Source organism: Pongo pygmaeus, chromosome 7 (genome assembly GCF_028885625.2).
Source record: "Pongo pygmaeus isolate AG05252 chromosome 7, NHGRI_mPonPyg2-v2.0_pri, whole genome shotgun sequence".
NCBI lineage: Eukaryota > Metazoa > Chordata > Mammalia > Primates > Hominidae > Pongo > Pongo pygmaeus.
The window spans coordinates 121,201,653-121,228,489 of NC_072380.2; positions in this window are offsets into that span (position 1 = coordinate 121,201,653).

Here is a 26,837-nt window from a genome sequence, read left to right on the forward strand (position 1 = left end):
ACCCCAAATCATTGCAGAGAACAAGCTGGCCAGCTTGTGACTCATTCCTGGTGGCTGCTGGCCATACAAATTTTGAGCTTAAGGCCTGAATTGGGACGACACCAGCCAAACACTGGATCATCCTGGTACAGTGGAAAGAGGACAGGGATTTCAGCAAATCATATGAGTAGTTGTTATTTTCAGCAAGTCCATGTTTCAAACTGGTACATCAGTCTTTCCATCTAGAAGTATAAGGGTTATGTAGGAATGAGGTACCTAAAATCATCAGGAACATTGGCATATACACAGGATTTTTGGCCTTATTATATTTGCTTTCTTTTATGTCATGTGCTTACCTCTAGATCTGGGAGTGAGTGAGACCAGCCCTAATGTGCTGAGATAGACACATTAGAAATGAGAGAAATGGGTGGGTCTCTAAAGAGAAAACTGGGATACTCTTACCCAATTTAGAAGAAAATAATTCCCAACTGGCAAAAACAGATGTCTTCCACAAAGAGGAAAGCCAAAATATCAAATGCAGCTGATGACAAGGATTATGAGGAAAAAAGATCTCTGAATTTATCAATAGTCCTGAATGTGAGAAAGGCAGTGGGCTGTTCTAGGAAAGCTTTGCAGCCAAACAAATGCCAATATGAATCCTGGTTGAGCCTCTTCATAATGTTGTAATCTCTGGCAAATCAAATAATCTCTCTGAGCCTCAACTGTAAAGCCAAAATTATGATTACTACCTAATAACTTGAATACAAAGATTAGAAAAACATAGGTAGTTATTATTAACAGTCTTCAAGAGAATAATCATTTCAGTGGTGAGGAATGAATGGAGAGGAAATAAAAATAATAGAAATATACCCCTGATACAAAAAAGTAATCAATGAAAGAAAATAGAGAAATCCGATGATAGCTAGAAGATGGCATCAAGCTAAACTTACTTTTACCACGGCTTCCACCTGCCATTATAGGGCAGATCTGTCGCAATAAGGCAGAAAATATGGAGACTTGGTAGAAATAGCCAACTGAAGAGAAATATATAAAGAAAGGAGTTAAATGTGATAAACCAACAAGTAATTTAACATTTAATATGGAGAAAAGACCATTTCTCCTTCAAAACTAAAGATAAGGACAAGATGGCAGATGGAGATAGAGATGCTGAGGTAAGATGTGGTTTGATCCTGAGATCTGGACTTTATAGATAGCCCACTTAACACACACACACACACACACACACACACACACACACAGACAGACACACCTGAAGTTTTCTAAGGCAAGTGCTGACTCCTGTCCAATTTCTCCAATTTCTCCTCCTAGAAGAATTTTCCTTCTTTGTTTCCTATGAAATGATCCTTCTTGGATTCTCTCTTAAACCTTGTCAATATCCTCTCTTTCTGGTTGTTTCAGAAAAGCTGGTGCTCTCCTGGCTTCCAGTTTTGGTCCTTTTCTGCCATTTTTACATGCCTGGATGAGCTTGCCTAGCTTCCCATTGCTTCAATTTAGTCTCGAATATTGATAATTCCAAAATCTAGGTCTCTGGACCAAACTCTTCTCCAGCACTCAAAGACTTCTTATACAACTAATTGGTTACAGGCTGGCTCTGGGTAATGTCTTTCAGTCTTAATATATCCAAGATATAACTCTATATTCACTCAAACCACTTCCTGCTCCAACCTGTGTTGCCCAGATACCCCTCAAGGAGGACTTGTATCCAGTAGCTGGGAAGGTTGTCAGCAAGCAGCCTCAGTTGTCAGCTCCCACAGGTTTCTCCACAGCTTCAGAGAGCCATTTCACCTAAGACCATGCCATTCCTGGACTGGTCTGCATCCAATTACTCAGTACAGTGAGAGCACAAAGCCCCGGCAATTTCAGCTCCCTTCAGGACAACTTTGATGAGCCATATGCTACCCAGAGCTCCTGAGAGATTGACCAAGGCATCAGGCCTGCATTGCAATTCATCTTCTCCTTCCACCTAACCCTGCTTCCTCTGCCTTCCTTCTACAGAATTTGATCTCTAATAAATACTTGTCATGCCAGTCTTTGTTTTGGCATCTGCTTCCAAAGAACACAACTTGCAGCACACCAGGACCTACTTGTTTTCCAAAGCAGAAATCTAGGTGTTATCTCTCTCCCACCCCCCTCATTCACCAGTCATCAAAGACTGGCAATTCTTTCTCCTAAATCTTACCACTCTAGCTAGTTTCTCTACCGCTCCCTACTCACTTCCAATATTCTAGCTCAGCTTTTGCATCCTTGGCAGGCCTATCTTAAACTTGATGGTTAAGATTCCTTCCACTGAATGGACCCAGAAGGGCCATTGTTTTCCTCTTTGCTGAATTGCAAGTTTACAAGTCTCTCTCCTTTATTTAACTGTCTGCTTCTCTGGGCTAGATGCCAAGTCTTATTTTTCTTCTTGGTATTCAACCTTCCCAAAACTTCACTCATACCCTCAACTCCATAGCAGAAAACTTACCCAGTCCCCGACACTTAGAGAAACTCTGTATGCATTTGGCTAATTAATGCATCAATAATATTGTCCAGGTAAATAAGATTTAAACAATATCTAACGTGATACTCTTTAAACCTACAGTTAGATAGTTGTGCCTTACAGAGAGCTTGTCTATAAAATGACTTAAACACATCATTCATACATAATAAACCTGCCCCTTTTTCATCTTTTTGTTATACTTCATTGTGAAACAGTTAGCTGTAATACCCCCACAGAGAGTATTTCATGCAGGTAACTCAGTTCATTGGGAGAAGAGAACAGATTTTAACCGTTGCTTATTTTGTATATTTGTAGCTCCAGTTTGCCAAGTCTGAAAAAGTTACCATCATGCTATGTATATGCCGTATATATAACCTGGAAAATTATCTGTGATCAAGGGAAATGACTAAATAAGGGAGGTCAGGATCCATCCATGTGACGAAATGTGGTTTAGTATTAAAAAGCAAATCCATTCCCAGAGATTGACTAGGATGATACTTGGAAAATAATTTCATATGGTTAAATTTAGGGCCCTGAAAAAAATTCCACCTAACCATCTCCTCTGTAGCATTTTCATTTGATTATAATTTGAATATATTTTCATTTACTTTAAGCCTTTTCCTTGGAATTACCTATTCCAAGATTCTTAAATCAGTGGTAAGAGAACTGTTGGCCAAAGTTATGGCATCCCTTATACAAATGATCTTTTTAAATTATATGACTCTGCTTTAAAAGCAGCTTTATGCAGCCAAGATGTTTCTAGTTTATGATTTGCAAGAATTGCTTTGTGATTTTTGCCACTGAACCTGGTCTTTTGTCTTTTTCCTCTCTCCCTTGCAGCTCTTGTTTTTTTTTCTGTCTTTGCTGAGGTCATCTGAGAAAGATGGAGAGGCTTATTGGTAATGGCACATTGGTCTTTTTGTTTGCAATTTAAGATTGAAATCTTTCAAAGAAAATGGAAATTGGCATGGATCACTCTTATCCCTTAGAATTTCAATTTTCATTAAATAGATGTTTATGGAGCAGCAGCTTGAACCAGGCACTGAAAGTATATGTGTTCATATGTCTAAGAAGCCATGTCTTATGGAGAAGACATTAAACTCTATTAACAATTCCTAATCAGTGTGATGAATGCTGTAAGGGTAAGCACAGAAGGCTTTGGAAGCACTAAATGAATGTCTGATTCCACACTGAACGGGGCAGCCTCCTTTCTGGGTAGGTGACACTTAGTGTTTAAAAGAAGAATGGAAATTAGCCAGGGAACAGGACGAAGTCATATGTTAGACAAGCTGGAAAGGACCTTCTGAGGAGGAAACAGTTTGTAAAATTGCAAGAAATTCTCTATTCCTTATAAGGAGAGTGAAAGGAAGGAAATAATAACAGATGAGACTGGTGAAAAAGGATGACAAAACTATAAGCATTTACAATTTTCCATCTCTGATTTTCTGGGAAATGTGGATTTCAGAGATAACAGTCCTTATTTTTGGAGTGGGGTGAAAGATAGAGATGGAAAATGAAAGCAGCTAAAGATTGCCTTACATACTAAAAAAGATGGATAGACCCATTGAGAGAACAAAGGATTTGGGAGATAGAGCCTTCCACTGTCAGGATGAAGAAATAAGCAGGTGGAAAAGTTGAGGAGGTGGTGGAGATAGAAGGAAGGAGAGAGACAAAGAAAGACGGAAAAACACACACACACATACAAACACACACATAAGACAGAAATAGTGAGAGACACATGATAGAGAGGTAGGGACACCTAGAGAGAAAACAGACAGACAGGCAGTGAGGGAACAAACAGAGACAGAGATCGAGACATTCGTTGAAAGACAGACATTAAACAAGGAGACAGAGAACAGGAAAGGCAGCAACTACCACAGACATGAGAACTTTAAGGAAAGGGAGCTGCTGTTATTGAGGTTTTTAAGAAGATTTCTTATGTATTGTTTTACGTAATGCCCTTCGTTTTTCCACAAAGAATTTAGTAGAGCTACCCTGCTTATCAATGTTTTTTGACTTAGAGTTTTTCTTCTGGATGTATTACCATGGTCAGCCTGGCTCCATAGATGCCCAGTTATGTACTATAGTGGTAAGCAGTGATGAGATTAGGGAAGGCCTGTGTGCCCCATTAGGGTTTGAGGTTCCTTAGAGACCAGCTCATTGTAGTTAGAAGGTGAGATTTCTCTGTTCTGACCCCAGAATTTATGCATAAAAAGCTCTGGGGAATCTGGTTGCTTCTCAAGAAAAGCAGCTTGGGCATCACCTGGCCTGGGAAGTCTTTCCAATCCTTGCAGACCTGGTTGGTGCCCTACTTCTGTGTTCCCACAGTACTCTGACTCACCCTGTTCACCACCGGTAGAATATGGGGGAACTCTATTCACAGGGGTATAGCCTTGTAGTATAGTTTGAAGTTGGGTAATGTGATGCCTCCAGATTTGTTCTCTTTGCTTAGGATTGCATTGGCTATTCGAGCTTTTTTTCGGTTCCATATGAATTTTAAAATAGGGTTTTCTGCCAAAAGCAATAGCAACAAAAGCAAAAATTGACAAATGGGATCTAATTAAACTAAAGAGCTTCTGAACAGCAAAAGAAACTGTCATCAGAGTGAACAGACAGCCTGCAGAGGAAGAGAAATTTTTTTCCATCTATCTGACAAAGGTCTAATACTTAAAGGTCTGGATATAAGACTCTAATATCCAGAGTCTACAAGCAACTTAAACAAATTTACAAGAAAAAAAGCATTAAAAAGTGGGCAAAGGACATGAAGAGACACTTCTCAAAAGAAGACATTCATGCAGTCAACAAACATATGGAAAAAAGTTCACCATCACTGATTTGGAGAAATGCAAATCAAAACCACAATGAAACACCATCTCATGCCAGTCAGAATGGCGATTACTAAAAAGTCAAGAAACAACAGATGCTGGCTAGGTTGTGGAGAAAAATGAATGCTTTTATACTGTTGGTGGGAATGTAGATTAATTTAACCATTGTGGAAGACTGTGGTGATTCCTCAAAGACCTACGGGCAGAAGTAACATTTGACCCAGGATTCCCATTACTGGATATATACCCACAGGAATATAAATCATCCTATTACAAAGATACATGCACACATATGTTCATTGCAGCACTATCCACAATAGCAAAGACAGGAAATCAACCCAGATGCCCAACAGTGATAGGCTGGATAAATAAAATGTGGTACATATACAACATGGAATACTATGCAGCCATAAAAAGGACTGAGATTATGTCCTTTGCAGGGAGATGGATGTAGTTGGAAGCCATTATCTTCAGCAAACTCATAAAGGAACAGAAAACCAAACACTGCATGTTCTCACTTATAAGTGGGAGCTGAACAATGAGAACACATGGACACATCAGAGGAAACAACACACACTGGGGCCTGTCAGGTTGAGCAGATGGAGGGAGAGCATTGGGAAGTATAGCTAGTGGATGCTGGGCTTAATATCTGGGTGATGGGTTGATCTGTGCAGCAAACCACCATGGCACACATTTACCCATGTAACAAACCTGCACATCCTGCACATGTACCCCAGAACTTAAAAGTTGAAGAAAAGATAAAATAAAATAGGTTTTTCAAATTCTGTGAAGAATGTCATTAGTAGTTTCATAGGAATAGGACTGAAGCTGTACATTCCTTTGGGCAGTATGGCCATTTCAACAATATTGATTCTTCCTATCCATGAACATGGAATGTTTTTCCATTTGTTTGTGTCATCTCTGATTTCTTTGAGCAGTGTTTTGTAATTCTCTTTGTAAAGCTATTTCACCTCTCTGGTTAGCTGTATATCTAAATATTTGATTCTTTTTTTTGTGGCTGTTGTGCATAGTATTGAGTTCTTAATTTGGCTCTCAGCTTGAATGTTGTTGGTGCCTAGGAATGTTACTGATTTTTGTACGTTGATTACATTGATTTTGTATCCCGAGATTTCGTTAAAGTTGTTTTTCAGATCAAAGAGCTTTTGGGAAGACAACATGGGTTTTTCTAGGTATAGAATCATATTATCTGCAAACCGGGAATGTTTAACTTTATCTCTTTCTACTTGGATGCCTTTTATTTCTCTCTTTTGCCTGATTTCTCTGGCCAGGAATTTATTCATTGCTTTTCTAATTCACCAAAGCCAAGTCTTTTTATTTGCTTTGATTTGATTATTATTATACTTTAAGTTTTAGGGTGCATGTGCACAATGTGCAGGTTAGTTACATATGTATACATGTGCCATGCTGGTGTGCTGCACCCATTAACCCGTCATTTAGCATTAGGTATATCTCCTAATGCTGTCTCCCCCTCCCCCCACCCCACAACAGTCCCCAGAGTGTGATGTTCCCCTTCCTGTGTCCATGTGTTCTCATTGTTCGATTCCCACCTATGAGTGAGAATATGCGGTGTTTGGTTTTTTGTTCTTGCGATAGTTTACTGAGAATGATGATTTCCGATTTCATCCATGTCCCTACAAAGGACATGAACTCATCCTTTTTTATGGCTGCATAGTATTCCATGGTGTATATGTGCCACATTTTCTTAATCCAGTCTATCATTGTTGGACATTTGGGTTTGTACCAAGTCTTTGCTATTGTGAATAGTGCCGCAATAAACATACGTGTGCATGTGTCTTTATAGCAGCATGATTTATAGTCCTTTGGGTATATACCCAGTAATGGGATGGCTGGGTCAAATGGTATTTCTAGTTCTAGATCCCTGAGGAATCGCCACACTGACTTCCACAATGGTTGAACTAGTTTCCAGTCCCACCAACAGTGTAAAAGTGTTCCTATTTCTCCACATCCTCTCCAGCACCTGTTGTTTCCTGACTTTTTAATGATTGCCATTCTAACTGGTGTGAGATGGTATCTCATTGTGGTTTTGATTTGCATTTCTCTGATGGCCAGTGATGGTGAGCATTTTTTCATGTGTTTTTTGTCTGCATAAAAGTCTTCTTTTGAGAAGTGTCTGTTCATGTCCTTCACCCACTTTTTGATGGGGTTGTTTGTTTTTTTCTTGTAAATTTGTTGGAGTTTATTGTAGATTCTGGATATTAGCCCTTTGTCAGATGAGTAGGTTGTGAAAATTTTCTCCCATTTTGTAGGTTGCCTGTTCACTCTGATGGTAGTTTCTTTTGCTGTGCAGAAGCTCTTTAGTTTAATTCGATCCCATTTGTCAATTTTGGCTTTTGTTGCCATTGCTTTTGGTGTTTTAGACATGAAGTCCTTGCCCATGCCTATGTCCTGAATGGTAATGCCTAGGTTTTCTTCTAGGGTTTTTATGGTTTTAGGTCTAATGTTTAAGTCTTTAATCCATCTTGAATTAATTTTTGTGTAAGGTGTAAGGAAGGGATCCAGTTTCAGCTTTCGACATATGGCTAGCCAGTTTTCCCAGCACCATTTATTAAATAGGGAATCCTTTCCCCATTGCTTGTTTTTCTCAGGTTTGTCAAAGATCAGATAGTTGTAGATATGCGGTGTTATTTCTGAGGGCTCTGTTCTGTTCCATTGATTTATATCTCTGTTTTGTTACCAGTACCATGCTGTTTTGGTTACTGTAGCCTTGTAGTATAGTTTGAAGTCAGGTAGCGTGATGCCTCCAGCTTTGTTCTTTTGGCTTAGGATTGACTTGGCAATGCAGGCTCTTTTTTGGTTCCATATGAACTTTAAAGTATTTTTTTCCAATTCTGTGAAGAAAGTCATTGGTAGCTTGATGGGGATGGCATTGAATCTATAAATTACCCTGGGCAGTATGGCCATTTTAATGATATTGATTCTTCCTACCCATGAGCATGGAATGTTCTTCCATTTGTTTGTATTCTCTTTTATTCCATTGAGCAGTGGTTTGTAGTTCTCCTTGAAGAGGTCCTTCACATCCTTTGTAAGTTGGATTCCAAGGTATTTTATTCTCTTTGAAGCAATTGTGAATGGGAGTTCACTCATGATTTGGCTCGCTGTTTGTCTGTTATTGGTGTATAAGAATGCTTGTGATTTTTGTACATTGATTTTGTATCCTGAGACTTTGCTGAAGTTGCTTATTAGCTTAAGGAGATTTTGGGCTGAGACAGTGGGGTTTTCTAGATATACAATCATGTCATCTGCAAACAGGGACAATTTGACTTCCTCTTTTCCTAATTGAATCCCCTTTATTTCCTTCTCCTGCCTAATTGCCCTGGCCAGAACCTCCAACACTATGTTGAATAGGAGTGGTGAGAGAGGGCATCCCTGTCTTGTGCCAGTTTTCAAAGGGAATGCCAAAGCCAAGTCTTAAAGATTCAGTGGTCTACAGGTATCTGCTAATGAATATTATTTTCCCCATATAACCTAGAAGAAACAAGTAGAAGATGTTAAGAGACCTGCTCAATGTGAGGGTAATAGGAAATGGCAAAGCCAGGTCTAGATCGTAGATTTGCTAATGTTTGTGTCTCTGCTATTTTGACTCCACAATATTGCTTCTCACCTGAATGGAGTTCAATTAGAAAAAGGATATAGATACCCAACCAAACACGGTCCACATACTTACGCTGTCTGTAGATTACAACGAGATCAAGTGGAAATCGTACATGGTTTGATCTAACTTAAAGCTTTTTTTTTTTTTGATAAAGTATACCGATTATCTCTCTTGCCAATGGTCACATACCTTGATATCCTTGTTTTCTCCTGCATGTTAGATATAACTTACTATGGATAGTGAATTACAGTGGAACAGGCCAAGTTGAGAGGTTACAGGATTTGAAATTGGCCTCTCCCACTGTATGTGCATGTTCTGTGCCAGAAACAGACTCATTTACAGGAGAGAGGAATAACTTCGACCTGAATTATTATATAACAGACAGTAGCTGGTCCAGCAGTCTGGAGTGGGTGAGGAAGTTGTCTAATGAGGGAATTGTTATTTCAACTGGGAAAATAGCCTTGTTATAGGGAGTGTGAGAGCAAGTGATAATCTGGAATCCTGGATAAGAGAAATGGGCATCGGGGAGAAAGAGTAGCAGGAAGCAGAGGCCCTGCTCCTCTGCCTACAACAAGAAGAGCACAGTAGAGAGCTAAAAAATGCAAGGAAGGTTTTATTTCCAAAGATTTCTGAGTAAATAAATAGCCTAAGAACTCAGACACTAAATATGCATGAAGAAAGTAATGGCTGGACTAAGAAAAACAGTAAAGATATCAAGTCAAAGAATGGTAAATGGAGATGCTTAAAGTCAGTATGCCTAAAGTTAAGATTGGTACTTGCTAATGTGGTTGTCTAAGTGTGCAGACTGGAGTCAAGATGGAAAGAGAGAAGAGGGTTGCAGAGTCTAAGGAACAGCAAAGGCTTAATACTTCTTTATCAAATAGATAACAGTACTATTTTGGAGCATCTGACTTAAGTGCTGATACAGACATGTACAAAGAGATGGAGAAGTTGTTCTAAAGGATACTTGATTGAAAACAATATGCTTGCAGCACAAAACCAATAATGCAAAATGTCTGTTAATATATGAAATATCAGGGGTAATGCTAAGAATATATCATTCAATTAGACTATGCATAAAGAATAAGTAAATATTTTTATTTACTTACATTGCCAAAAAAATTTTTTAAAAGTTCGTTTTTATTGCCTTGATGTTGAATAGAAGACTGTGGAGGGAGACAAAATCACCACAGAATGAAACATTTAAATAATAAGAATAACCGAACTTTTAGGCACAGGTCTCATTTATTTGGACTGAATGAATCCAAACTCTCCAATTGAAAGCTATTTTAAGAGAGAGCCTGGTGATATAGTCTTCGAAAAAGCCACCACCTTCAGAAATAGATTCTGTGTGTTATCCAATAATCAGTTGGCAACATAGGTGTTTATCTAAGATTAATCTATAGACTTTGTTTGCTTAAAAGCTAATCATTGCTTAGGAGCCACAGTAACTACAAGTTGAGTGATTACAGTGCACCTGTTGGCAATAATCCTTAAAAGAATTTAAAAGCGTCAAAGTCAAGGATAAGAACTGAGAGAACTGGTAATGATTCTCTGGAGTATAGTTTGAATATTAGTTTTGGTTCTCCACCAGGGGGCATCCTGGACCCCTTTAAGGGCAACAGTCAAATCAAATGCTTTGTCCCAGCTTATGGACAAAGGAGTGGATGTAACGGACTTTCCTTTACTCATGTAATCTACTACATAACTCATGCTAATGTACTCCTGCATAGCTTTATAGTTGACTACCTAATCTACTCTTCATCATCTTAGTATTGAGAGATGGGAGACTAGACAACAGAAAAAGGAGATTAATACAGACTTTACAAGACATAATGTGGTCACATCCCATCTCTTGGCCCAGATTTAAGAGCATTGAGGTTTTAAAGGCCCAGTGGCTTAAAAGCAACTAACCAACTAAACAGAATCCTACCCAAATACTGCATTACATTTACCACATGAGGGAATTTAGCATTATAAATAATTCAGCCCAAGTGGCACTTCTCAGTGCAAATGAACTCAGGCCATTTTGCAGCATTAACTCTGATGATTTTTGTTCAAATTTATTTTCTAGTACAATCTTGGTTCATCTTTAATGGGCTACTTACGTCATCCATTTAAAATAGTTAGGTTCATCCTGCTCTCCCACAGAAACAGCACCTATTTCTCAGAATGATAATTGCAAGGGGAGGTCTAATTTCCCAACATAGGTTGACTTGTGTGTGTGTGCAATGAAAAGAATCTATGTGCTTTTCGAAGTGGCCAGCGTCACAGTAATCTAGTTGATCTAGATTAAAAACAGACTCTTGTCCTGGTATGCTGAGTATGAGTCCCAGTTGTATAACAAGTGGTTATTCCACTTTTGTGAGTAGGCACATAAGACTGACCAATATCTCAGGGAAGCAGAAAAAATGAACATAAGATTGTTAAGTGTTTTTGGTCAAGATAGAATATTATAGTAAAATACTGTATTTTCCTGTCATGATATGTGATAATGCATGTGAATTAAATAATACAAATGCTACCTTTAGATTTTAATTAGAATGATCATCAGTTACTGAGTAATTTTTGATGAGTCACTCTTTTTCACTAATAGGAAATAAAAACTCCAAAGATAATGGAAGCGTTTCACTGCTACATTTAAATATAGATTTCTGGATTATTGTTGTAATAGGTAACTTATTAGTTGGGTAGTAGGAACTACTCACTGACTTCAGGATTTTCCATGATAATATAGTTATGATAAGGGGAATGTCAATGTTTTGCAAATTATAGACTGGTAAAATTCAGATCCCTTAAATATTTTTTAATGGTCTCATTCATCATTTCTCCTTTGTCTGCATAGTTTATAAAAGTAGAATTCCTAGCTCTAATTCATCTTTGGAATGTTATGTAGATTCCACACCTCTCCCCACTGCCTACCTATACCCTCTCAGCCCCATCCCCTGCCAGATTTCAGCATTCTGCTCTCTGTTCTTTCCCCTCTTGAAATGAAAGACATTGAACGCCTAGTACCTCCTCCCATAATACTAAGAAGCAGAACAATGCTGTCATCTGCTTCATTTTATGGACACCAGTGATTTTCCTGTAGCAGAATAACTGTTGATTAAATATTTTCCATGCTCCTCCACATTTCCTGGTTCTGCAGCTCTTGTTTCCCTGACTTAAAGCAAAAATATTGCTTGGCTAAGATACCATGCTCTATTTCAAATCAGTTTGCCACCAAAATTTGGTTATTGGAATGTCCTTTAAAAGGCAAACTACCCATATTTGAATATTACTCACAGGATAAAAAATCAACCAGCCATCTCCTCAGTAGGTTCATAAATTTAATAAGTGATTTTTCAAAGAGCTTTTTATAGTTATCCCTCTTTTACAAATATAACCTCAAAGCTGATTTCTAGTTACGGCTTAACCATTTATCAAAACATAAGTTAATATATAAAGGCACATTTATATTATCTGCAACATTTACCTTTTCCAGCTAGAGAAACTATGATGTTTATCAGTTATTGTATTAATAATAATCATTGGTAGATGTTATTAGGGAAGTTATACCATTTTCATGACATGTCATAACAAAATAAGCCACAACAGCAACAATAGCACCAACTCTAACTTTGGTACTGCTACTACTATTGGTAATTCTGTGTCTACTGGCCCTATGAGATAAGCCTGACAGCTACACTTATTCCCATTTTAAGGATAAGGAACCTGAAGCTGAGCACACTTCAGTGACTTATTTTAAGGTCAAAGCACATACCCAAGGTAGAAGCAAGGAAAGAAACCAGTTTTTCTGACTTTCAAGAATACATAGTTGGGTACTGGGTTTTTGTTATGTTAACAGCACCTGATATATCAGGGAAGTTTGCCTCTTATCAAAGCAAAATAAACATATTTATACAAAAAATACCACATTAAAAACTTTTTTATCAACCTTGAGACTCCAAATTTCATCATTAGTATGACTGCTTTTTCCCATCCTCCAAAACTTTGTGTTTCTGCTTGGTCCTAAAGCATTGGAGAAGCTTATTCAGATATCTATCGGTCAGTAGTCTGCCACAGTTGAACTGCAGTTACAACATTAATCCAGTTTACATTGTAATTTAGTCTGAAGTTCTGCTGTTTCTGTGCTGCACTTGGGCACAGAAGATTTTTATGACCAGGGAATCTTGGTGCCTGAGATCTTGGTTCCTTACACACCCTACTCAACCATTCCCCCTTTGAAGTCTTGCCACTTTCTTAGGTTGCTGTTAGAGCATATGCAGGCAATTCTTAGGGGACTTATAGATCTCTCTCGTTTTTCAGGTTATGTTTCAGTTTATCAAATACATAACTTCTCCTTTCTGCCTGACTTCCTGACCCCTTAAAGCATTATTTTCTTTCTTTCTGCCTGAGACTTTGCCAAAGTCGCTGAGGCTGGGGTTGCAGCCTGCTCAAGAAGGAGCGGATATAAGGAAGACACACACAAGTTATCCTGCCAAGCACATTACAATGAAAAGGTCATCATTAGCAGCCTTTTTAGTTATTTGAAACATTTACTGAGCCCAAAGCTTTCACCTTCTATTCTGGGCTGAAATGCAGAGAAAATTTGGGCTGGTGATATTTGCATATATGCTGTAAGGAGTAGAAGAAAATCATATCCTTCAATTCTTGGTAGTAAGTGGAAATAACTGGCGACTCAGAGCAGATTCTGATTAGAACAATAAGGTATTAGCTTTGTTTTTCAAATTTTAATAAGATTTTAAGTAAGATTTTTGAAAGCAGAGGAAAGTATATATACTTGACTGCTATTTCCATTGTCAGTTTATCATTGAAAGTCACAAATCAGAGGGAAGTGACAATCATCTCCAGAATGAGAGAATACAGCATTCTTCAGAAGTAGTGCATGGGGCCAGGCATGGTGGCTCACGCCAGTGATCCCAGCACTTTGGGAGGCTGAGGTGGGCGGATCACCTGAGGTCAGGAGTTCGAGACCAGCCTGGCCAAGATGGTGAAACCCCATCTCTACTAAAACTACAAAATTTAGCCAGGCATGGTGATGCATGCCTGTAATCCCAGGTATGGGGGAGGCTGAGGCAAGAGAATCACTTGAACTCGGGAGGCAGAGGTTGCGGTGAGCCGAGATTGCACCACTGCACTCTAGCCTGGATGACAGAGTGAGACTCTGTCAAAAAAAAAAAAAAAAAAAAAAAAAAAAAGCAATGAATGGCTTCATTCCTTTTCTTTATATTCATTTTTTTTTCTGTACTCAGGAAAACTATTCATAGTAGAAGTATAAATAAAATATTCACTCTGAATCTGGATAAATTATTTGATCTGCTGTCAAAAGTCCTTTCTTTATTTCATAATAAAAAGTGTGCATAATTTATTCCAGTTTCAGTTCCCCTATGAACAAATAGCCAATTCTGGTGCTGTGTTCAATATTTTTACTTCAGAACACTGAGTAGGCATTGGGTCAGAAGCACCACCTGCTTAGGGAATGATTTGCCCTGCAATGTCTTTGGAAAGAAAGGAGTGTCTCAGTTTAATCCAGTATCATGTGTTGTGTATCACAGTATGTGAGAGCTTTAGATCATCGATGGAATTTTGATACTGAGTCTCCCATATACTGCAGTGCTGTGTGGTTGTGGCTGAGTCTTAATGCACCATATGATGTCACTTCCCCATTATAAAAACAAATGAAGAGAGCAGTGATTTATTTTGATACTTTCTTTACTTGCTTCTCAACTCCCCACAAGATCTTTAATAAAACTGGCTCTTCAGAAACAGATTAAGAAGCCTTGAAAATAGTTATATACAACACTTTTGTGGAAAGTCAGGATACAGGAATACATGAAAGATGGATGAATTTGGTGGTTTGTAACATGTTACCAGAATCTATGTTCATCCCATGTTCATAGCATTAGGACCCAGCGACGAATTTTAGGTTAAAGAAAAAGGAGGAAAAAACAAAAAGAAAAAAGAAAATAATCAGAAAGTAATTGACTTATAAACCTTTATGTTCTGTTTTAAACTCCAAAATCCCCATAAAAGCCAATCAAAGTTCCAAGAATGACCAATTGTGCTCATTAATAATAAAGAGGCACACTAGAGAAGAAGACAATATCATACCTATGCTTAGTGATGTGATGTTTTGAAAGTGAGTATACAGTTGGAAAAATACAGTTTCATTAGTCCTGTCAGTGGTTTTTGAACCAGGGAAGAATGCTGAGACCTGATGAGGGTCCATACAAAACTTGGTTGAATGCAGTTGCAAAATACATCACCTAAACTATAGGTAGGGACTGGTGATGGCCAGTGCTCACTCTTGGAAATATTTTCTTTAATGTTTGACTAGGAGTTATCCAACTGTTTTTATAAGGCACCTCCAATTTGGCTCAGAATAGAGCCAAAAAGTTAAATACTAGCTCAAGCTCCCACAATATCTTGGTTTTCTATGTGGCACGACAACAGGATTTTCACTTTGCCACATTGCCCACGGAGCCGTACCACCCTCTTGCCAAGGTTAGAAGGCCCCCCTGGGGCAAAAGCAACTGTCCTGTTTCTGTTTGTGGTTGGACTGAAGATGTTCACATGGCTAATGACCCCTGTGCCCAAAAGAAAAGCAGGTGACATTAAGGTGCATGCAATATTGATGTGTTAAGAGGGTTTTCACAACTCAGGAAACTCTCTTAGCTGAGTTGGTTCTCCGAAAATGTTGAGTCCTGTTTTCCGTGGCATGGTGCAGCTGATGTTGTCACTCTGTGGTCAGGAGCAGGAAAGCTGGTGGGGTGGAGAGAGATTAGCGGTCTGGAAGTATGTAATTGGTATTTCATGGCAACAGGGAGTTGACAGCCCTCAGGGACCACAAATGGAGGGGAGGACCAACAGCTCAACTAGATTAAAACAAACTATGATTGAAAAAAAGTAAGAGAGAAATATATTCAAGCAGTTAAGAATTTGATAAATTACTCTATAGATGAATTCCATATTGCCTTCCATAAAAGGTAAAGTGTTAAGTGAGATAATATATGTAAGGAAGTTAGCATAGTGTCAGTATGACAGTGATTAATCAATTGAAAACCTGCCTGCTTTTAGTATTATTCTGTATGGGGAGCAGTTGGGTATAACTTAAGCTTAGCAGAAGTATTATTTCATTTAAATTTTCCCCTTATTTGTACTAGAGAATTTAATCCTTATTTCAGATCTTGTACCTGACACTGTGGGTGGAAAAACTCCACTCATGAATTTGGAGCGGGCAGGCACACGGCTACGGCAGTTGCCATCCAACTGAGTGTGGTTAGTTTGTGTAATTGAAGCCAAGCAAAGCTAAGGCAGTGCTGGTACATGGATCCTTCTGTTAGACTAAATAAAGAACAGTGAACCCATTTTTATGGGGAGGAAAAGAAGAAAAAATTGTTCCTAACAGTAGGGGATGGCTTGAGTCTAGGAACCTCAGGCTGTGTCTAAATGTTATCAAATATTCAGATGAAGCTGCACAAAAATTTACTCAATTGTCCAGATGTTTCCAGAAATACAATATTTTGATTTCATGTAGATGAAATCAGGGAAAGATTAGATTTTATTTTTCTGGCATTATGAGACACAGTCTCAGTATCTTTCTTATTGTCTGGTGTGTCTCCCTACTTAGGACTATTTTGTGGGGACCAGCACAGCTGCTTTCTGGGGTTGTCAGTCCCCGGCCTGGGCCACTCTTGAATCTATAAAGGGCTGTTTGTTCTGTGTGAAACTCACTCAGGATGGAGCCCAGTTTGACATTCGGGTCATTGGAATGTGCCAGCTGAATTTAGTATCCTTGTGATTTAAAGTCAAAGGATTAAAATATACAAAGCCATGGAATTTAACTTTCCTCCTATCCCTCAGATCTCTCTGAAGGAGATCAACCAACAAGGGTCCTTCTGATGTTCAAAGAAACTAAATAACTTTACATTCACAATGACGCTATATCCTGTGTCAAGAACAGGTTAGCAAGACCAGTTCTTCACTCAGGACAAGATCATAGAGAATGAGCAGGATGGGAATGGGTTTAGTACAACATGGGTCACAAAGCAGGTATTCCAGATTTTGGCTTTTGAGCAAAAGAATTGGAATAGTTCAAACACAGGTAGTTTTGACATGAAGATCCAGATGATTAAACACAACTTTTCAACTTCATTTATCTTATGTAGCGGAGACATAAATAGAGCATAACTTTAGTCTTCTGAAGGACATAGATTCAAATTCTAAGAAAATTATTCATCATCTTGAAGCTTCAGTTTTCTCAACCATAAGAAAAAATTTAAAACCTGATTCAGGATTTTATGAAATCATATATTTGTAAATAGTTATACCTAACTTACAGTAGGTGCTTAATAAGTATTAGTTTTCTCCGCTAGTTGTCTTTTTAACCCTTTCCTTCAGCATGAATTTAGTTCCAATCATAAATGCTTAGCATGCAAAGGAATGAAAGGCAAATGCTAAGACAAGTATCTTGGAGAAGGTAAATTTTAGTGATCCACTTGCTAGGAGCAATGCATTTAGAAGAGTATTGGTAATCATTGATTAATTTATGATGATGAGTATATTTTAAAGTGATTTTAACAAGTTCATCAAAACTCATGGGATGGGGGCGTGGCCAAGATGGCCAACTAGAAGCAGTGGCATTTGGAGGCTCCCACCGAGAAGAACCAAAACAGCATGCAAATCCTGCATTGGCAACTCAGGTATCCAGGTTCTATCATCAGGACTGACTAGGCAGTTGATGTGACTCATGGAGAGCAAGGAAAGGCAGGGTGGTGCATCAGCCCACCTGAGAGCCACATGGGGCAAGGGGAGCCCCCACCCCAGCCAAGAGAGGTGGTGAGTAAGCATGCTACCCAGCCTGGGAAATACTGCTTTTTCCATGGGACTGTGCAACCCACAGATCACAAGATCCCACTTGTGAGCCCATGCCACCAGGGCTTTGTGCCCCAACCACAGAGCTGCACAGATTCTCAACAGCCGCTCAGCTGGAATCTGCCTAAGACTACCAAGTTCTCAAGGAGTGGGGCAGCCATCATTACCGTGGCTGCTTGCTGTCTAAGCCATCTGAGCTCCGTGGGGGAGGGTCAGCAGCCATCACCGCGGCTGTCGGCTGCCTAAGAAAACTGAGCTCCCCAGGGAAGGGACGACAGCCATCACTGCAAACTGCTACCTACTTAAGACACTGAACTCCTGCAGAGAAGGGCAGCAGCCATCATTGTAGCTCCAGGCTGTGTTTTTTCCCTGCTGGAGCCGGGGAGATTGGACGACTTCCTGCCAAGGGTTATTCCCCACAGTGCAGCACACTGGCTGTGGCAGACTGTGGCCAGACTGCCTCTTTAGGTCCGGCCCTGACCCATCCCTCCTCACTGGGCAGGGCTTCCCTGCAGGAACTCCAGCAACTCCAGCCAGGGGCTTAGAGACAGAACTCTGATCTCCCTGGGCCTGACCCCCTAGGGGGAGGGGTGGCCATGGTCTCCATGGATCAGCAGACTTAATGTTCCCTCCTGCTAGCTCTGAGGAATCTGGGAAGCCCAGATGAGTGGATTTCTTCCCAAGGCAGCACATTCCCTCCACCAAGGGACAGCCAAAGTGCTTTCTTAAATGAGTCTTGGTTCGTGTGGCCCGAACTCGGTGAGCTCCCCAAAGAAGGGTCGCCAGACACCCTATACATGACTGATCCTACTGGCATCAGATCGGTGCCCTTCAAAGTCAGAGATCTCAGAGGAAGGAGTAGGCAACCATCTTTGCTGTTCTCCAGTCTCCTCAGATGACATCTTCAGATGCAGGAGGGACCTGGATAAATAGAGCCTGAAGTGATCCCCTAGAAAACTGCTGCAGTGGCTCCCTACAGAAGAGGGACCTGACCGCTGAAAGAAAAACAAACAAACAGAAAGCAACAACAACAGCATCAACAAAAACGTCCCCAGAAAAACCTCATCCAAAGGTCAGCAGCCTCAAAGATTGAAACTAGACAAACTCATGAAGATAAGAAAGAATAAATGAAAAGATACTGAAAACTCAAAAGGCCAGAGTGCCTCTTCTCCTCCAAATGATTGCAACACCTCTCCAGTAAGGACACAGAACTGGATGGAGGACGAGATGGCCAAATTGACAGAAGTAGGCTTCAGAAAGTGGGTAATAACAAACTTTGCTGAGATAAATGAGCATGTTCTAATCCAATGCAAAGAAGCTAAGAACCATGATAGAAGGTTACAAGAGCTGCTAACCTGAATAAGCAGTTTAGAGAGGAACATAAAAGACCTGATAGAACTGAAAAATACAGCAGAAGACCTTCAAGAAGCATACACAAGCATCAATAGCTGAATCGACCAAGTGGAAGAAAGAGGACTATCTCGCTAAAATAAGGCAGGCAGACAAGATTAGAGAAAAAAAGAATGAAAAGGAACAAACAAAACCTCTGAGAACTATGGGACCATGTGAAAAGACCAAACCTATGACTGATTGGAGTATCTGAGGGAGACAGGGAGAATGGAACCAAGTCAGAAAACACACTTCAGGATATCATCCAGGAGAACTTCCCCAATCTAGCAAGACAGGCCAACATTCAAACTCAGGAAATACAGAGTCCCCGGTAAGATATTCCACAAGATCAACCCCAAGACACATAATCATTAGATTCTCCAAGGCTGACATGAAAGAAAAAAGGTGGATAGACATACTTGTGCATGTTCCTCTCCCTGTATCCATGTGTTCTTATTGTCCATGGTGGCTCATGCCTGTAATCGCAGCACTTTGGGAGGTGGAGGTGGGCGGATCACCTGAGGTCAGGAGTTCAAGACCAGCCTGGCCAACATGGTGAAACCCCATCTCTACTAAAAATACAAAACTTAGCCAGGCATGGAGGCACATGCCTGTAGTCCCAGCTACTTGGGAGGCTGAGTCAGAAGATCACTTTAACCCAGGAGGCAAGAGTTCCAGTGAGCCAAGATTGCCCAAAGTAATTTTTAGATTCAATGCTATTCCCATCAAACTAACATTGACATTCTTCATAGAATTAGAAAAAACTACTTTAAAATTCATATGGAGCCAAAAAGAACTCGTATAGCCAAGGCAATCCTAAGCAAAAATAACAAAGCTGGAGTCATCACGCTAGCTGACTTTAAGCTATACTACAAGGCTACAGTAACCAAAACAGCTTGGTACTGGTACCAAACAGACACATAGACCAATGGAATAAAATAGAGATCTCAGAAATAAGACCACACATCTACAACAATCTGATCTTTGACAAACCTGACAAAAACAAGCAATGGGGAAAGGATTCCCTATTTAATAAATGGTGCTGGGAAAACTGGCTAGCCATATGCAGAAAACTGAAACTGGGCCCCCCTTCCTTACACTTTATGCAAAAATTAACTCAAGATGGACTAAAGACTTAAATGTAAAACCCAAAACCATAAAAGCCCTAGAATAAAATCTAGGCGATATCATTCAGGACATAGGCATGGGCAAAGATTTTATGATGAAATTGCCAAAAGCAATTGCAACAAAAGCAAAAATCGACAATTGGGATCTAATTAAACTAAAGAGCTTCTGCACAGCAAAATAAACTATCATCAGAGTGAACAAGCAACCTACAGAATGGGAGAACATTTTTGCAATCTACCCATCTGACAAAGGTCTAATATCCAGAATTTACAAGGAACTTAAACAAATTTACAAGAAACAAACAACCCCATCAAACAGTGGGCAAAGGACATAAACAGACACTTCTCAAAGGAAGATATTTATGTGGCCAACAGATGAAAAAAAGCTCACCATCACCAATCATTAGAGAAATGCAAATTAAAACCACAATGAGATACCATCTCACGCCAGTCAGAATGGTGATTATTGAAAAGTCAAAAAACCACAGATGCTGGCAAAGCTATGGAGAAATAGGAACTCTTTTACACTGTTGGTGGGAATGTAAATTATTTCAACCATTGTGGAAAGACAATGTGGTGATTCCTCAAGGATCTAGAACCAGAAATACCATTTGACTCAGCAATCCCATTACTTGGTATATACCCAAAAGAATAAAAATCATTCTGTTATAAAAATACATGCACACTTATGTTTATTGAAGCACTATTCACAATAGCAAAGACATGGAATCAACCCAAATGCCCATCAGTGATGGACTGGGTTAAAAAAATGTACATATATAACATGGAATACTATGCAGCCATAAAAAGGAATGAGATCATGTCCTTTGCAGGGACATGGATGAAGCTGGATGCCATCATTCTCAGCAAACTAACACAGAAACAGAAGGACAAACACTGAATGTTTTCACTCATAAGTGGGAACTGAACAATGAGAACACAGGGACACAGGGAGGAGAACGACACAAACCAGGGGCTATCGGAGGGGCTCAGGGAGGGAGAGCATCAGGACAAACAGCTAATGCATGCGGGGCTTAATACCTAGGTGACGTGTTGATAGGTGCCGCAAACCACCATGGCACACATTTACCTATGTAACAAACCTGCGCATTCTGCACATGTATCCTGGAAGTAAATAGAATAAAAGAAAATAAAACTCATGGGATGCTTGCATAGTGTTTTAAGATCTATCTATAAAGTTGTTCATTTTTGAAAAGAATCACACAATTGGATCCACTGTATTTCATGAAAAGAATGCCCAAGGAAGTAATAGCGTGGCTAACTCCACAGATATAGCACTTGCTGAATTAGCTAGTCTATTTAAAAATCCTATGAGCTGTCTCTGTTATCCTCACACATAGATCATGGAAGTTGATCTTACCAGGGTAAGATTCTTCTGTGGTAGTCAGTACCTGCCTTGTATTATGATTACACACTTGGAGTACTCAGTACCTACTGGAAATACTAGTTTCAGCCTTTATTGTCACATCATCTCAGACACAGGGCCTACAGTGAGAAGCTGCTGTGTAGCAGTCTACATTGGAAGCATATTGGCACCACGAAATGAGGGGAATATTTTGAGCCCAGGCTCTAATTAGGAAGTGAATCTTCAGGACACCTAGGGCTGAATGTAAACATCCCTCACGATGGCAGGGAATCTGGCCAGCCCAGAGCATAGCCAGAGAGTAGTCAGCTGAGAGAGAGAGCCAAGAAATAGGAGCACGTATTTTAGAGAGAACTTTAGAAGGAAGAAAAGTGCAAAAGCAATCTAGTGATAAAGACTGTGCTTAAAAGGTACCTAAAGTAAGCCATCGGAATAACCCAATGCCAGAGAAAAGTAGAGGGGACAAAAAGAAAGCACTGTGGGAAATACAGAAAATCTACAGACCTAGAAGAAGAATTCAGCTGAGATCAGAACAGATATTACTGTCTTGGTCATTTCTCTGGCCAGTTCTGCTGTGAGGAATAGCAGAACACTGTTATCACAACCCTACTGGATAGTATTTAGCCTATTGTCAATACTTTGATTTAAGTTTGGGTAGGGCAATTATAGTTCTCATGTCAATGAATGGGTTCAAACATTTTCAAAATTTCCTATTGTTTTTATAACGTCCCAAGTTAAACATTTTGTTAGACATGAATGCCTAGACTACGCAAATTCAGCTTGAATTTTACAGCTAAATACTGATGGCTGGAGTTGACAAAACTAGGTAAGAACCAATCCTTAGAGACTATTGTTTCCACAAGCAAGTATGTTATCAGAAATTTTTACATTGTGCTATAATTGTGTTTTTATGTCTTTTTTCCCCATATACGTGAGCTTTGTGGGGCTGATACTGCAACTTACTCATGTAAATATACCCAACATTAAACATAGGGTATTGTTGGTGCTTCATAAGTTTGTTAAATATTGATGTGTTTGTATGTGTATATGTGTGCATCTCTGCATATTAGTAGTGAAAAGAGAGTGTGATCCAAAAAACAAAGTGAATTATACTGGAAACAAATATCCTTGGCTTTTCGTCTTGCATATTGTAATCCATCAGCCATCACCTTGCTTCCAGGAACATTATACTAATTGTCATGGGTTGTATATGTCTGACTGATGAGATCATTTAGTGAAAAGTAATAATACTAAAGAGAAAGAGGCCAGTAAGTCTGAAGATTAAGCCTCATGTATTACTCCATAGAAGCTATTCAGAAATTTCTATAATCGAACCATGTGCTTAAGGTCAGGCCTTGTCGGTAGATTATAACTAATTGTGGGACTCGATCTATAAGAGAAGTTGACAGATTAACATGTCACTTGGACCAAAAATACTTGCAGTTGTGTGAACTGAACTGGGCCCCAGATGGGCAGGGTCAAGCTGTACAACTCCAGAATGGCACCATTCACATTGTCCTCTATGTGAATTGTCCTCCTTAGAGTTGTGCTGCAGACAATCTGTGAGTTAATACACGCAGCTCTGGAGGGGAGGTGGATTCCAATGTGTAGTAGATGCTGTCAGTGCCTGACCCGCGTCACTCAAATATCTCAATTTGCTCTGCCTGACTTTCAACAGCCAGATGAGCCCAAGGATTTATCATTTCCAATCCCCATCCCTCGGTTGTGAAAAGTGGTAGATCAGAATTACTGAGGAGTTAATACCCTTAGCCTTCACCAATGAATATGGAAGTTGGTGTATATATACCCCAGATCCCTTGCCTCTTGGAAGAGATCATTCCGAGACATGTGTTTTATATGTTTCCTAGAGTTCCCCTGTGGGAATAAGCTCCAGTTGCCCACTGTGGCAGCTGGCTCAGCAGCATATCCTTCATTGACTACCTTTTGTTTATGGTGTCATCTCCCCACTTTCCTTTTGGTATTGCTTGTACTTGTATTTGAACTTGAATCCTGATATCAGTATCTTCTTCTGAGAGGCCTGAAACTAAAACAAAGTAAAATCCAGATCTGCTTTAAAATTTTCAGAATGTGGATGTGATTCTGGTAGCTTGGAGGGGAAACCCTCTTTCTTGTCTCCTGAAGTTGGAGTACTGGCCTTGATCAGCTGCCATGGTACAATGGACACTCCTGCAAAATGTAACAGGAAACCCTCTTAACTGCCATCTATGTCCATCGAATAAACAATTTAAAATCGCAATTAGAGTACCCAGAGAGTCACAAAGTGCTCAGATGAATGTTGTTTTTGTTTCTACCCAATATTACAGGCTTTTAAAAGTAATCTGGTCACAACTTTATTCTGTTTTCAGAGCACAAGGGAATTAAATAGAAAAATAAATCTTTTCTATTAGCCTTTCAGGGAGCTAAATGGCAGGAAAATTTAAATTTAGAAAAGGTGAAACAGAAACTCAGAGGATGTGACACAGCAATTAAAAATACATTAGGAAATGCTGAGTATGCTTACACTTAGACAAACAGGGCATAGGCCTGGGCCAGTGCTATCCACAGTTACTAAAACATACTCATTCCAGGGAATGCCACTTATTTGGAAATAGGCGGGACCATGTAATATTGAAGATAGTTTAGTATAGAAAATTAATATAATGAGATAATATTATTCATATTAGTTGTAATATAGGAGCAAAATAGTTAAAAGAAGAAAGAAAAACAAAAAGGATAGGCAGAGAATTTGATAAAATGGCTCTTTTAAAAAGGACATACATGTAAAACACTCTTGTAAATGGTGGAGGAATTTAGATGTGAAATAATGAAAGGGGAGGATATTCAAGGGGAGTATTTATTGTAAAGGAGTGGGGAAAGATATTAGGACTGGCTGGCAGAAATGGAATGTGGCAAGTCAGTAAACTCAGAACTTATACAGGACCGCAAAATCCTTTGTAGGGTCACTTCTGGGGACTTTATCAGCTTATGTCACTACTCCACCCAACACCCATAAGAGCTGCCCATCTCCCTCGGAATAAAGCCAAAAATCCCTCCAATGGGACCCTACATGGTCTTGTCTCTTACTTCTCTATCTTCATCTCCTATGACTCTGCCTCTTGCTGCCTTATTTCTTATCACTGGCCTCCTTTCTGGGCCTCAAACATACCAGGCACAGTCCCCCCCTCAAAGCCTTCACACAAGCTGTTCCCTCTGCCTAGGAGACATGCACACAGCTCACTTCCTCTTCTCCTTTAAGTCTTCTCTCACTTGTAACCTTCCCAGTGAAGACTGCCATCATAATCCTATCTAAAATTTCCATCCTTCCATTGACCACCCTGCCCAATTATATTTTCAATTAATATTTTTCACCCTCTAGTAAAATGTGTAATGTGTATTATATTTATATTTTATTTAACTCTCTCCTTCCCCCTTCTCTAACTAGAATGTAAACACCTTGAGGGCTGGAATTTTGTCTACATTTTTTCATTGACATATCTCAATGAAAATCTCACCTACAACAATGCCTAACACATAGTAGGGGTCCAATGAATATTTATGGAATGAATGAATGAATAAATAACGACTTCTTGTTTCTTCTGGCTGTCATCAGCACCAGGCACAAAATAGTTGTTGAATAACTGAATGAAGGAATCAATAAATGTTTATGAGCTTGACTTAGAAAGTCTTATAGATGTTGAGGAAAAGTTTCGATTAGCTTGGACGTTGGTCACAGACACCAAAATGTAAATCAAAACATTATTCCAAGACCAATTATTCTTTCCAGCTATTGGCACTTATAGTTTAATCTTCAGCTGTAAAATACGTCATCGTAAATCTCTTGACTCCAACATCTCACTTTCCTAGGCTAGAAGATAGGAATTTTACTTAAATAAAATTTGTGACGTGAATACAGTTTCTGGGAGAGAATTTCTGGCATGGCTAAGAGTTGTCTGGCCTAGAAAGAAAGGAACCTAATCTAGTTTCTCTACTTTCTAACGCAGTGGTTACAAATAATTAGTTACTCAAATCTAGATTTTTGTAAAATTGTAATTAATTAAAGAAATGTGCTAATACTGACTATAAACATAAAAATATTAATCTTCTTAAATAAAATATATTATTTTCAAATGAGGAACATTAACATATAAAATGTATTATACATATCAGTGAGCTAGAAGTATGTTAGAATAAAATATTCTTTAAAAGATTTGAAAATACAATAGCTTAAATTTAATGTGAAAGAAATTGATTTGGGGCTGAAGTCAGTTTCAAAACGGCCTTAATATTCTGTTGGTTTTTTTTTCTGAAACAAATGAATCATGCACAATCTGAAAAGATGACTTTTTTCCAGAAATGCCTCAAACTTGACGTTTTTCCAGAAATGCCTCAAACTCCAGCCATGTTTCCACCATTACCTCGCAGTAAGAGGGAAACTGACAAGTAATGACAGTTATTCTGACTATGTTTTTACTGCAAAATCCATCTTTCTGTACTGATCAGCATATTACTTTTACTTGAGCGATAGACTGGATATGGCTAGTTGCCTTTGGAGCCATGAGATTGGATCAGCCCAGTTCTTCCTAGGTCCTTTTGAATAAGACTTGCATGTAAGGAAACATTCTTGTAGTGAGCTGTGACCAGCAAGAGTGACCCAAGTTTTGACAATTTATTGTTATTTTTTTCTATCACTAACTTGCAGTGACATCCGAATTTACCAGACTTGAGAGATATCCAGGTAGATTGTACTTTGAACATGGCCATGTGTAGATTTCAAGCAGGAGGCCAGTTTTCATGCTGCCTTTCTCTTGGAGGGGATGCTACTTAACAGTGATGTCTATTTTCCTTCCAAAACAAAACACTATACCGTCAAATGCATTAATACTTACTTATATTTTCAACAGATTATCTCTTTTCATAACTTTTAATCACATAGGAGAAATTCTTATAGGATATTAGGTGAAAAGTGCAGATAACAAAAATAATGGATTCCAATTGTATAAAAATATATACAATTTGAAAATTGGCTTTGATAATTTAGTTTTGTATTAGAATATCTTCACTTAGAAATCTGGAAACAAAAAGTCATCCTATGCTGCCATTATTATTATTTATTTTTAGTTTT